Genomic DNA, 14,643 nt, shown 5'->3' on the forward strand with positions numbered 1-14,643 from the left:
AAGACCGAGAGGAGGTTGAGGAGGCAGAAGCAGTGGAGGAACTTTGCCATAAAGAGGATTGACGCACAACTCGTGGGGACGGCAAGACTTGGACAGCAGCCCCTTGTCCTGCTGTCACCATAGTTACCCAATGCCCAGTCAGCGACATGTAACGCCCCTGTCCATGCCTACTCGTCCAAGTGTCTGTGGTGAAATGCACCCTGTCACACACAGAGTTTCTCAAAGAAGCGGTGATGTTGTGTGCGACATGCTGGTGGAGCGCAGGCACACCTTTCTTTGAGAAGTAGTGCCGACTGGGCATCTGGTACTGGGGCACCGCGACGGACATAAGGTCTCGAAAATCCTCTGTGTCCACCAGGCGGAAAGGCAGCATTTCTGTAGCCAAGAGCTTGCAGATGGTGAAATTCAACCTCTTAGCTTTCTCATGGCTAGGAGGAAATGGTCTTTTACTTGTCCACATCTGAGGGACCGAGGGCTGGCTATTGTGCTTAGACGGGGTTGATAAGGGTGTCCCTGGCAAACTGCCGGTCTGTGAGGAAGATGCAGGCGGACATGTTAGGTTGCCTTAATCCAAAGTTGGTGCTATCGATGTCGGACAGCGCTCAACACCAGCTGGTGTTACCACCTCCAAAGAAAATGATGACCTGCCAATCACGCTGGCTGTTGCGGGTAAAGAGGTGGCAGGTCTGTTCCCCAAATCAGGTGTGAACGCTGTCCCCCCAGTCACAGAGGATGAAGAGGCCGCGGATGCACAAGATATGGCAGACGGTGGTTGGCCCGGCCGGCTAGGCCGCATTGTAGCACACTGAGCTTCCCACTGCAACTTATGCTTCATGTCCATGTGCCGGTTCATGCATGAAGTACTCAAACTATGTATTTTTTGGCCTCTACTTAGCTTTTGCTGATAAATGTTACAGATAACACGAGTTGGGTCATCTTTATCGATCTGAAAAAATGCCCAGGCTATGCAAGGCTTAGCACCCATGCGACCTGAAGAGCCACCACGACTTGTGGTGAGAGGCAGAGTTGTGTTTGAGGATGCAGTTGTTGACGTGCTTCCAGTACTACGTCTCTGTCCAGGAAGGCGCAACCTGACCTCGTCGTCACTAGCATCTTCCTCCACCTCCTCTGCTGACCTCATCTCTTGGCTGACTGTGGGTTGACAGTAAGTGGGATCTCCAACCTCATCATCATCACCCTGTGCGTTATCACACCCGTCGTCCTCAGAGCCAACCTGTTCCTGCCCTGACAAAAAACTAAAGTTGTTGCTCCAATCAGGTATTTGAGTCTCATCATCGTCTTCCTCATTGTCTGCACCAACAGGAGTTACAGTTTCGGAATGAGGGTCTACATTATGGTCAGAACCTTCTGCGTCTGGTCCTGGATCCGACTCATAAAGATTCTGGGCATCAGTGCAGATCATTTCCTCGTCTGGATTCACAGAAGTGCTGGAGACGACCTCTGATTCCCAGGCTATAGTATGAGTAAACAGCTCTGCAGACTCAACCATCTGTTCTACCTCATACTCAGACGGGCAGCTGGAGATTTGGGAGTTGTGAGGAAGCAACTGCGATTGGGGTGACACCTTTGAGGACTGGAGTATTTGTGATGTTGAAGTTGATGTGGAGGAGAGCCCACTTAAAGGAGCACTTGATATTCGTTGAAGCACCTGCTGTTTTTGTGACTCATCTGGAATTTGTAGCGATTGGCGTGGCCGTAAGAAAGGGATCTTATCACATTGTCCGCTAAAAGAAGTAGACATTTTAGTTTGGCTGGAAGATGGTCTTTCTTCTGCAGATGTTACTGTAGCTTTAACACCTACCCCACGGACACAACCTTTTTTCCCCTTCCCAACATGCCTATTCACCTTTCTACCAGCAGCAGGCCTTTTTCCACTCATTTTGGTGGTTAACTAATTCACAACTCTGGAGTTGTTTGCACAAAAAAACAATGGATGGGAACCGAGCAGAGCTGAGTGGCCAAACTGTGGTATCAGGCCAAAACTATTGGCTGGGTTAGATGCAGAAAAAAATTATATTCAATTTGCAACCAGATGGAGGTCAGTATAGATGGACTAATAGAACAAGTCCCACACACAGCTAGAAGGCCAAATATTTTTTCAGAGCTAGATGCAGAAAAAAATTATATTCACTTTGCAACCTGATGGAGGTCTGTATAGATGGATTAATAGAACAAGTCCCACACACAGCTAGAAGCCCAATATTTTTTCAGAGGTAGATGCAGAAAAAAAATATATTCAGTTTGCAACCTGATGGAGGTCAGTATAGATGGACTAATAGAGAAAGTCCCACACACTGCTAGAAGGCCAAATATTTTTCAGAGCTAGATGCAGACAAAAAATTATTTTGAATTTGCAACCTGATGGAGGTCAGTATAGATGGACTAATAGAGAAAGTCCCACACACTGCTAGAAGGCCAAATATTTTTTCAGAGCTAGATGCAGATAAAAAATATTTTTAATTTGCAACCCGATGGAGGTCAGTATAGATGGACTAATAGAGAAAGTCCCACACACTGCTAGAAGGCCAAATATTTTTTCAGAGCTAGATGCAGAAAAAAATTATATTCAGTTTGCAAACTGATGGAGGTCAGTATAGATGGACTAATAGAACAAGTCCCACACACAGCTAGAAGCCCAAATATTTTTTCAGAGGTAGATGCAGAAAAAAATTATATTCAGTTTGCAACCTGATGGAGGTCTGTATAGATGGATTAATAGAACAAGTCCCACACACAGCTAGAAGCCCAATATTTTTTCAGAGGTAGATGCATAAAAAAAATATATTCAGTTTGCAACCTGATGGAGTTCAGTATAGATGGACTAATAGAGAAAGTCCTACACACTGCTAGAAGGCCAAATATTTTTTCAGAGCTAGATGCAGAAAAAAAATATACTCAGTTTGCAACCTGATGGAGGTCAGTATAGATGGGCTAATATAGAAAGTCCCACACACTGCTAGAAGGCCAAATATTTTTTCAGAGGTAGATGCAGATAAAAATTATTTTGAATTTGCAACCTTATGGAGGTCAGTATAGATGGACTAATAGAGAAAGTCCCACACACTGCTAGAAGGCCAAATATTTTTTCAGAGCTAGATGCAGAAAAAAATTATATTCAGTTTGCAACCTGATGGAGGTCAGTATAGATGGACTAATAGAACAAGTCCCACACACAGCTAGAAGCCCAAATATTTTTTCAGAGGTAGATGCAGAAAAAAATTATATTCAGTTTGCAACCTGATGGAGGTCTGTATAGATGGATTAATAGAACAAGTCCCACACACAGCTAGAAGCCCAATATTTTTTCAGAGGTAGTTGCAGAAAAAAAATATATTCAATTTGCAACCTGATGGAGGTCAGTATAGATGGACTAATAGAGAAAGTCCCACACACTGCTAGAAGGCCAAATATTTTTTCAGAGGTAGATGCAGATAAAAATTATTTTTAATTTGCAGCCTGATGGAGGTCAGTATAGATGGACTAATAGAGAAAGTCCCACACACTGCTAGAAGGCCAAATATTTTTTCAGAGCTAGATGCAGACAAAAAAATATTTTGAATTTGCAACCTGATGGAGGTCAGTATAGATGGACTAATAGAGAAAGTCCCACACACTGCTAGAAGGCCAAATATTTTTTCAGAGCTAGATGCAGACAAAAAATTATTTTGAATTTGCAACCTGATGGAGGTCAGTATAGATGGACTAATAAAGAAAGTCCCACACACTGCTAGAAGGCCAAATATTTTTTCAGAGCTAGATGCAGACAAAAAATTATTTTTAATTTGCAACCTGATGGAGGTCAGTATAGATGGACTAATAGAACAAGTCCCACACACTGCTAGAAGCCCAAATATTTTTTCAGAGCTAGATGCAGAAAAAAATTATATTCAATTTGCAACCTGATGGAGGTCAGTATAGATGGACTAATAGAATGATGCTATGCCCAAAAGATTTTACTTCACTAGGTGCAGTAAAAAAATTGGTATTCTATACACAGGTGGTATATCTTGCAACACAGATAGGCTACTCCACTGACTAACACACTCTGCAATAGGCCAAAAAGGATTAGCTTTGCTAGATTCAGCCAAATGCTTTGAAAAAAACTTGTACAGCACTGGCACAGGCCTGCCTGGCAAAAACTGATAGGAACTGATGTAACCTAGTCCTGAAAAGGACTGCAATTACAATTAGTCTTTACTCCCACAATCTATCTATTTAAGAGCACAGACCTGCCTGATAAAAGTCGTAGGAAATGCTGTAACCTAGTCCTTAAAAGGACTGCATTCACAAATATTCCCTACTCCCAAGCTATCTGTAGATTTGTGCAAAAATTGGCTTGAAATTAACAAGGTATAGCGCACACAGCAACAGCGGTGCCGTCTAACATGCAGCTGCAGCAGTGAGAAAATGGTGGCGACGGGAAAAATGGCTTGGTCTTATAGGGCAAGGACATGTGACATACACTGTCAATGACACATGCCCTTGCTTGTGTGAAAAAAATCACTTCGCTCCGTGTGTGCGCTGCTGATAGGCTGACAGATTGCACCTCCCCACTGTAAATGCGGGAAAGAGAAAAAAAAATGGAGATCTTCATTATTCCTGCAGAGATCCATCCCCTGCCCCTCCCCCCACCCCGCTGTACACTCAAACTGCGTATTAACATTAATTTTCATCATTACTGAGAAAAAATCTAGTTATGATTTTGGTGCACGAACAGTTATCGAACATAACCTCGAACAGCCGAATTTTTCTCAAATCGCTCGTGTTCGCCGAACGGCTCGAACACCGCGCAAAACAGCTCGAATTTGAGATTGGCGAACAGTTCGAGTAGAACAACGCTCATCTCTAATTATGATGAAAACTGATTCTAAAGATGTTCCGCAAATGTATATCTAACACACATTGGTAAATTAATATCTCCTCCCTTTTTATTCCACAAGTGTGCTTAAAGTTCCATGATATCACAACAAGGACAGTTTTAAAATGTTGATGAAATCTGGCTAATAATTAGCGTGCTGGATCTATCAGCTGGAAAAAGGGTGAGAAAAAAGAAATTGCAAAACTACTGCTCATCCAGAAGTCACTAAAGATTTTTCATGGTGTGCTAAAAGGTTCCATCGGAAAGATAATTTAAGTAGAGTTGGTGCAAATCAAAGTTCATATCCCAGTCCATCAGCCACGGCAGTGGTCTGTGTTCGCTGGAAAAAAGGAGGATTTGCACCACATCCCTGATAGCACCCTCTGAGCTTTGATTGATTGATGGTGTGATGCACAAGTGACATCTCACCCGGCTGACTAATCAAAAGAAGATCTACAGATGCTGTTAAGCTGGTTCTACAAATACAATCCATAGATTACAGACCATTTCTGTGGGGGATAGACTTGGGAATGTGTAAATTGATCTACTCAGATAATTCGTCAAAACATTACAAGAAGTTAAACGTAGTTGGCAGGATTTGAACCTATGCGGGAAGACCCCAATGGATTTCTAGTCCATCGCCTTAACCACTCGGCCACAACTACTCAGACACTGTTTCATTCTTATGAGTTTCACACCTTTTCTTATAGCACCATGATCAATATCAGTGATTATCCTTCTGGAAGACATTTCAGAAAATGGAAGATTTCAATTGGAAACAAAATTCCAGGCCTCACTGAAATGTAAAAATCTGATTTAAAGGTATCATCAATTGGAACCTTTTACAGTTCAAGGTTTATTAAAATTCATAAGGCGGATTTAGAGTGACTTTGTTCCAAACACCTCCTGAAAAAGGCTTTGAAAATGCTCAATAGTTTGAACAGATTCATTAGCATGCAAAAAGACTTGCTGTTCATATGATCAGGTATTGAGCGTCTTTTAACCTCATTAAGTTTCCCAAAACGCCAAGCGGTTAACAGAAGTGAGCATATCATTTTTCAGGTATATTTTGCTTGCTTTATACTTGCTATACAAGTCAATGAGTAGGTTAGAAAGACCCCTGGAACTTTCCTGAGTGACGTTCACAGCATTTTGCGAGCAAAAAAGAAACTTAAACAAACTCATTTGATGCCCAAAACAATACTTAGAAAAACATCACCAAACTATGTTTACAAAAATGCTGGAAAACACTAAAAAGGGTGATTCAGGTAAAGAATCGCTGTCGTTTCTTGAGGCCTTTTCGGCTTGAAATCCTGGTCAGGTTCAACCACCTGGAAAAAGTGTCATGCGAACTTTGGCACAAGTCATAGAGTACGATTGCTTGGTGTGACATAGATGATATGAGTTTTGCTTCATGAAGTCAAGTTTAACTTTTGAGTTAAACTTTCTTGATAGATAGATCTTTTTGCCATGTGGATTTTAACTTTCTCTTTTTATGTTAAACCATGTGCATTGGCAAATTGAGTGTGAGCAGAAAAGAAAAAACTGCTATTCACAAAGAATTTCTCAGGTTCCACTGAGATTTGAACTCAGATCACTGGATTCAGAGTCCAGAGTGCTAACCATTACACCATGGAACCACATGACCAATGAAGCTGGCTGGATTTTCTTTTGAAAACAGTAAAAGAGCATGTGTAAATAGTGGAAATGTGAGAAATTCACTCTTAATCCAGTGATTGAGTTCTAATCTCAGTGGAACCTGGGAATTCATGCATTATGATGAAAACTGGTTCTAAAGCTGTTCCGCAAATGTATATCTAACACACATTGGTAAATTAATATCTCCTCCCTTTTTATTCCACAAGTGTGCTTAAAGTTCCATGATATCACAACAAGGACAGTTTTAAAATGTTGATGAAATCTGGCTAATAATCAGCGTGCTGGATCTATCAGCTGGAAAAAGGGTGAGAAAAAAAGAAATTGCAAAACTTCTGCTCATCCAGAAGTCACTAAAGATTTTTCATGGTGTGCTAAAAGGTTCCATCGGAAAGATAATTCAAGTAGAGTTGGTGCAAATCAAAGTTCATATCCCAGTCCATCAGCCACGGCAGTGGTCTGTGTTCGCTGGAAAAAAGGAGGATTTGTACCACATACCTGATGGCATCCTCTGAGCTTTGTTTGATTGGTGGTGTGATGCACAAGTGACATCTCACCCGGCTGACTAATCAAAAGAAAATCTACAGATGCTGTTAAGCTGGTTCTACAAATACAATCCATAGATTACAGACCATTTCTGTGGGGGATAGACTTGGGAATGTGTAAATTGATCTACTCAGATAATTCGTCAAAACATTACAAGAAGTTAAACGTAGTTGGCAGGATTTGAACCTACGCGGTAAGACCCCAATGGATTTCTAGTCCATCGCCTTAACCACTCGGCCACAACTACTCAGACACTGTTTCATTCTTATGAGTTTCACACCTTTTCTTATAGCACCATGATCAATATCAGTGATTATCCTTCTGGAAGACATTTCAGAAAATGGAAGATTTCAATTGGAAACAAAATTCCAGGCCTCACTGAAATGTAAAAATCTGATTTAAAGGTATCATCAATTGGAACCTTTTACAGTTCAAGGTTTATTAAAATTCATAAGGCGGATTTAGAGTGACTTTGTTCCAAACACCTCCTGAAAAAGGCTTTGAAAATGCTCAATAGTTTGAACAGATTCATTTCCATGCAAAAAGACTTGCTGTTCATATGATCAGGTATTGAGCGTCTTTTAACCTCATTAAGTTTCCCAAAACGCTAAGCGGTTAACAGAAGTGAGCATATCATTTTTCAGGTATATTTTGCTTGCTTTATACTTGCTATACAAGTCAATGAGTAGGTTAGAAAGACCCCTGGAAGGTTCCTGAGTGACGTTCACAGCATTTTGCGAGCAAAAACGAAACTTAAACAAACTCATTTGATGCCCAAAACAATACTTAGAAAAACATCACCAAACTATGTTTACAAAAATGCTGGAAAACACTAAAAAGGGTGATTCAGGAAAAGAATCGCTGTCGTTTCTTGAGGCCGTTTCGGCTTGAAATCCTGGTCAGTTTCAAACACTTGGAAAAAGTGTCATGCGAACATTGGCACAAGTCATAGAGTATGATTGCTTGGTGTGACATAGATGATATGAGTTTTGCTTCATGAAGTCAAGTTTAACTTTTGAGTTAAACTTTCTTGATAGATAGATCTTTTTGCCATGTGGATTTTAACTTTCTCTTTTTATGTTAAACCATGTCCATTGGCAAATTGAGTGTGAGCAGAAAAGATAAAACAGCTGTGCACAAAGAATTTCTCTGGTTTCACTGAGACTTGAACTCAGATGGCTGGATTCAGAGTCCAGAGTGCTAACCATTACACCATGGAACCATATGACTGATGGAGCTGGCTGGATTTTCTTTTGAAAATGGTAAAAGAGCATGTGTAAATTGTGGAAATGTGAGAAATTCACTCTTAATCCAGTGATCTGAGTTCAAATCTCAGTGGAACCTGGGAAATTCATGCATTATGATGAAAACAGGTTCTAAAGCTGTTCTGCAAATGTATATCTAATACACATTGGTAAATTAATATTTCCTCCCTTTTTATTCCACAAGTGTGCTTAAAGTTCCATGATATCACAACAAGGACAGTTTTAAAATGTTGATGAAATCTGGCTAATAATAAGCGTGCTGGATATATTAGCTGGAAAAAGGGTGAGAAAAAAAGAAATTGCAAAACTTCTGCTCATCCAGAAGTCACTAAAGATTTTTCATGGTGTGCTAAAAGGTTCCATCGGAAAGATAATTCAAGTAGAGTTGGTGCAAATCAAAGTTCATATCCCAGTCCATCAGTCATGGCAGGGGTCTGTGTTCGCTGGAAAAAAGGAGGAGTTGCATCACACACCTGAGCTTTCTTTGATTGGTGGTGTGACGCACAAGTGACATCGCACCAGGCTGAATAATCAAAAGAAGATCTACAGATGCTGTTAAGCTGCTTCTACAAATCCGATCCAAATATTACAGACCACTTCCGTGGGGGATAGACTTGGGAGTGTGCAAATTGATCTAATCAGATAATTAGTCAAAATGTTACTTGAAGTTAAATGTAGTCAGCAGGATTTGAACATGCGCGGGGAGACCCCAAAGGATTTCTAGTCCATCACCTTAAGCACTTGGCCACAACTACTCAGATGCTGTTTCTTCCTTATGAGTTTCACACCTTTTCTTATAGCACCATGATCAATATCAGTGATTAGTAGTGTTGAGCCACCCCCGTAGTGTCCGACTTCGGTTCGGTTCGTCAAATACCCGTATGTTCGCCGAACTGTTCGTCGAACACCTTCAAACACCGTTAAAACCAATGGCAGGCAAACAAAAACACATAGAAACACATAGCAAACACTTCAAAGGTGTCCAAAAGCTGACCAACTGCTCAGAAGACACAACTAACACATGGAAAAATGACAAGTACATATAGTCATGCGAAAAGAAAAGTGGTGGAGGAGTAAAAGGAGGGGGAGACACAGATATAGGCATGTCATGCCCTTCTAAAACCAAAAAAGTGCGAAGCCGACACAGCCAGTCCGTTCCTGCCCGTGCGACCTCCGTTTCGTCAGGTTTGTGAAAGAGCCGCGGTGGATCCTGACGGCCAGCCCCCCTCTCCCAATACTTGTGCCTGTCCGCTGGTGGGTCGAGCGAGCCCCCTTGCGGTGGAGGCAGGTTTAATCTTTTTAATTTATATTGTCTCTCTAATTTGAATGAGTTCACTTTAAATGCTTTTACAAGGATCTATTGGAGGGCAAGTCTCATGCAAGCAGCCGCGTAAGTCCAGCTCCAGTAGCGTCCACTAAATCTGCTGCAGTTAAAAAGCTTTTATTAGGATCGAGCTTGGCGGTCCACCGCAAGGCGTCCTACCGCCAGTCCCAGCCCCTGTGCCTTGGGGTGCCTCCTGATGCTCTTCACTGAGTATCCCGTGGTCCCGAAGTATTTCCTTTGAAAAAATTAAGTGTCCAAACTACAGGTGGTGTAGCTTGCTTAACAGCCGGGATAATCCGCTGACTAGCAGACACTGCTACTAGGCACAAAGTATTTCCTGGGCTAGATGCAGTTAAAAATTTGTAATTAGATACTCTCGTTGGATGCTGAGAAAGCATTCCATAGAGTCTCCTGGCACGCCATATTTGATTCTCTTAAAAAGCTTGGGGTAGGGGTCTAGGGGACCCTTTTATAGCCAAAATCACGGCCCTGTATCACAATACGTCACCTAGGCTGAAGATAAATGGAACTGTAGCACCCTGAGGGCTCGGTTGCTACAGAGGTATTGCACCTCACCCAGAGGTGTGATATCTCACTCTCAGGTAAGGATGGAGTGTGGATCAGGACCCGACACCTGCATGCATTACACCACATTGCCGTGGGGCAGAGCGACCAATATGCCTCTGAGATGGGCACGACAGTCCCTGTCCCTGGCTGGAGTGGGGGGAGGGAACACTGAGGAAGGGGAACCCTGTAGTGCAGGAGCAGGAAGGAAGCAGTTCCTGGGTGCATTGAGAAGGGAGTATAAAAGGTGGGCACCATCTTAGTTCAGTGCAGAGAAGTCTGAGCAGAAGTGGCAGGGAGCAGGGGCTCTGCATGAGCTCTGCTCCGGAGGCGGGCCTAGTAACAGAGGCCCAGGCCTGGAAGAGGGAGAAGGAAGGAAGAGGAGCGGAGAAGGCTCCAGGAACGAGGAATGAAGGGATCCCAGGGGTGCGGACGGGCGAGTCGCCACCGCACGCCCGAATCCACCTGCGTGGAGGGGTCAGGCCAAAGGGGGAGACCGGTCCCCGAAACTAGTGGAGGCAGGAAACGACCCTCAGCTAGAAACCGGAGGCTGTGACATTTTATGTGGCGCAGCCCCTCGCTACACCCGCTAGGAAGGCACCACATAGGGTCAGGGAAACTGGCACCAAGTTTACCAAGAGGAGGCCCGAGGCAGCCGGACAGAAGGGTTGGTAAGAAAGGCCAGACAAAGGACACACAAAGGGGGTCCTGTGAAGCGCTCCAAAGTTATCTGGGAGTTGTCTGAGCCCCTCACCTGGTGAGCACAGTACGACGTGGGCAGCCATTACCTGCCGACATGGTCTGGATAATAAGAACTGTGAGTAAAGGCCCTGGACTGCATCACTGACTCCGTGTCGTTACTGCTGCTGCCCTGCACCATCACCCCCATCCTCCGCATACACTGCCCTGAGGCTATACTCCTCCCGTGGGGAGTTATGCTACGCTCTGCTGCACCCACAACACCAGCCTCAGCGGTCTGCCCTGCAGCGGCGGTTCACTCTGACCGCAATCCACGGGTGGCGTAGTCGGACATTTAAACATCAAAACCACATAAATAGTTCCGCCACTGGTTTGACCACCCTGAGCCACGGAACCGGGTCGCCGCCACGAAGACTACAACCACTAGCATCCACCAAAAAGGGTCCGGCTCCGGGTGTCCCAAGGCCCAGGGGGTGCATCAGAACATTTTCATCACCTTTCACAATCACCAATGGGACAAGGCTGGGATGTCCTCTGTCCCCTCTCTTATACATCCTAGTGACGGAGCACCTGCTCTCATCAATTCGCCATAACCCCAATATTAGGTGGATTGAGGTGGGAGGCACCGAGTACAAGTGCTCTCTATTTGCTGATGATGTCCTAGTATATATCACTCAATCACATATATCCATCCATGCTGTTATGGCTGAAATAGATCACTTTGTTACATGCTCAAATTTTAAAATCAATGCAGCGAAGTCTGAGGCTCTCGATGTCTCCCTCCCCAAATCCATATAGGATTCCATCCAGTCCAACTTTTCCTTTGCCTGGCCCTCACAGGGTATCAAATACTTAGGAATTCCTATTCATAGAGACCTCTCCCATCTATGTTATCTTAATTTTGGGCCCTTTATTGAACAACACCATACAGACCACGGTTGGCAAGTTAGAACTGTAAGATTCACTACGTGAACCACTGGTGTTTTGTGGAAAAGCACATGTACACTGTGTTCCAAATTATTATGCAAAAAGTGTTTAGGAGTGATAAGGGAAGAATTTGTTTGTTTGTCAGTTAAACTCATTGATGGTGATGTGTGTCAGGGCTCTTTATATCACTGTAAGCAATTGCAGACACCTGTGCTAATTAGTTTGGCAGGTGTGTCCAATGAAAGGCAAGACTACTTAAGAAGGCTGTCTCACATTATTAAGCAGCCTACATTTTCTGGCAAAATGGGAAAGAAAAAGGATGTGTCGGCTGCTGAGAAGCAACAAATTGTGATGCACCGTCTCATGCTGCACATAACACATCTGCATCTCTGGCTGATATGGGCATAAAAGGGGACAAACTTATGGTGTGACCCCCATGCTCCCCTGACCTCTACCCCATTCAGAACCTCTGGAGCATCATCAAAAGGAGTGTCTATGATGGCGGGAGGCAGTTCACATCTAAGCAACAGCTCTGGGAGGGTATTCTGTCCTCATGCAAAACAATTGAAGCAGAAACCATCCAAAACCTGACAAATTCAATGGACGAGAGAGTTCAGAAGCTCCTTTCGAACAAGGGGTCCTATGTGAAAATGTAACATCACCTAGAATAAAGTTTTGAGTTGAAAACTGTTTGATTTCAGTTTCTAATAACCTGCTAATGCTTATAATTTCAAAAATGACAATTTTTGTGGTCTTTATTAAAATGAAAAGGTTGATCGAAAAGTTTGGGGGATCTAAGAGTGTGGCAACCCAGTAGTCATGATTACTTCGAATTCTGACAATATGAGGGTCATGTTGCAGGTAGTGCAGTAAGAAGGCACTTATGTGTCTTGCGCATCTCGGAGTCCCAAAATTATTTTCCGGGATAGATGCAGCTAAAAATTATTATTAATTTTAAATCTGGTGGAGCTTAGTATAGATGGCCTAATAGGATCAGTGCTGCACAATGCTACAAAGCCCAAATTATTTTCCAGCCAAGATACAGATAAACATGATTAGTAATTTTAAATCTGGTGGCGCTTATTATAGATGGCCTAATAGAATCAGTGCTGCACACTGCTACAAAGCCCAAAATATTTTCCAGCCAAGATACAGATAAACATGATTAGTAATTTGAAAGCTTAAAACGGTTGGTAGGGTGATTTTAACCAATCATCAAGCTTTTACTCTCCCCAGGATGACACAGGGGTAGAAAAGTCGTTTCGGATCCATGATTTGTTCATCTTTATGAACGTGAGTCTGTCTACATTATCAGTGGAGAGCCGCGTGCGCTTATCTGTCAGCACACCACCAGCAGCACTGAACACACGTTCAGACAGAACGCTGGCTGCGGGGCTTGACAAGATCTCCAAGGCGTAAGTGGCTAGCTCCGGCCATTTATCCAGATTGGAAGCCCAAAAAGAGCAAGGGTCCAGTGACACAGTCATGGCTTCAATGTTTACTTGGAGATACTCCTGTACCATCGTCTCTAGGCGTTGACTATGTGTCAGACTTCTTGTCTACTGTGGCCTTGCAAAGGATGGGCTAAAAAAGTGGTGAAATGATTCCGCAAAATTGATGTTACCAGCAGATACTGTGGTTCTGTTACGGTTTGAGTGCTGAACACTTGACGGTCCCACGGTTGGCAAGTTGGAACTGTGAGATTCACTACGTGCACCACTGGTGTTTTTTGGAAAAGCACATGTAAGATTCTGCAACAGTCTCTGCTGATACTCCTGCATGCGTGCATCCCTTTCTATGGCAGGAATAATTTCGGCAAATTTACTTTTGTACCGGGGATCTAGCAGTGTGGCAACCCAGTAGTCAGGATTATTTCTAATTCTCACAATTCGAGGGTCATGTTGCAGGTAGTGCAGCAAGAAGGCACTCATGTGTGTTGCGCATCCAGGAGCACCAAGTCCCTGTTGTGTTGGTGGCGAGGTAACAATCATGCTTCCTTCCTCTGTCCTCTCCCCCCAACCTCGCACAACAGAAATGTGATCAAGGTCTCCCTCATCTGATGAGTCTTCCATCAGTTCGTCCTCCACTTCTTCCTGGGCTCCTGCACCTTCCTCACTAGTTTGGCTGCTACCATGCGCCCTGGTAAAACCATCTCCCCCACCCTCACATGCCTGCCGCCTTGGTGCTGCCGACCGTCTGGACCTTGCAGATGTTAGCCCTTCTGCATACAACTCCTCCTCCTCTTCTTCCTCCACCTCCTCTTGTGCCACCACCTGACTCTGAATTCTGTTTAACATGTGCTCCAGCATGTAAATCACCGGAATAGTCATGCTGATAATGGCATCGTCAGCACTAAACATCTTTGTCGCCATTTCAAAACTGTGCAGAAGGGTGCATAGGTCCCTGATCTGAGACCACTACTCCAGCGTGATTTGCCCCACCTCTGGATCTCGTTGGCCCAGGGTATACATCAGAACGTATTGCACCAGGGCTTGTCGGTGCTGCCACAGTCGCTGCAACATGTGCAGAGTTGAATTCCACCGGGTAGGCACATCGCATTTTAGCCGGTGAAGTGGCAGGCCCAACGACTTCTGTAGAGATGTAAGTCGCTGAGCTGCGGGATGCGAACGGCGGAAGTGAGCACACAGCGACCGTGCCCTCTGCAGAAGGCCATCTAGTCTGGGATAGTGGGCTAAAAATTGCTGGACAACCAGGTTCAACACGTGAGCCATACAAGGCACGTGTGTGACATTGCCCCGGCGAAGGGCCGCACCCAGGTTTGC

At 43.9% G+C, this 14,643-nt stretch overlaps 4 non-coding genes across 4 annotated transcripts; all 4 read right to left on the minus strand.

Moving 5' to 3' along the window:
* Positions 1-5,462: 5,462 nt before the first annotated feature.
* Positions 5,463-5,544, minus strand: TRNAS-AGA (transfer RNA serine (anticodon AGA)). The gene has a single exon. It is a non-coding gene; the product is annotated as a tRNA-Ser (tRNA).
* A 903-nt stretch (positions 5,545-6,447) lies between these two features.
* On the minus strand, positions 6,448-6,519 carry TRNAQ-CUG (transfer RNA glutamine (anticodon CUG)). Its single transcript has one exon. It is a non-coding gene; the product is annotated as a tRNA-Gln (tRNA).
* Positions 6,520-7,246: 727 nt separating this feature from the next.
* Positions 7,247-7,328, minus strand: TRNAS-AGA (transfer RNA serine (anticodon AGA)). Its single transcript has one exon. It is a non-coding gene; the product is annotated as a tRNA-Ser (tRNA).
* A 903-nt stretch (positions 7,329-8,231) lies between these two features.
* On the minus strand, positions 8,232-8,303 carry TRNAQ-CUG (transfer RNA glutamine (anticodon CUG)). Its single transcript has one exon. It is a non-coding gene; the product is annotated as a tRNA-Gln (tRNA).
* Between the last annotated feature and the right edge of the window lie 6,340 nt (positions 8,304-14,643).

Source organism: Phyllobates terribilis, unplaced genomic scaffold, assembly GCF_046119375.1.
Source record: "Phyllobates terribilis strain yellow unplaced genomic scaffold, ASM4611937v1 Scaffold_13__5_contigs__length_258822181, whole genome shotgun sequence".
Lineage (NCBI taxonomy): Eukaryota > Metazoa > Chordata > Amphibia > Anura > Dendrobatidae > Phyllobates > Phyllobates terribilis.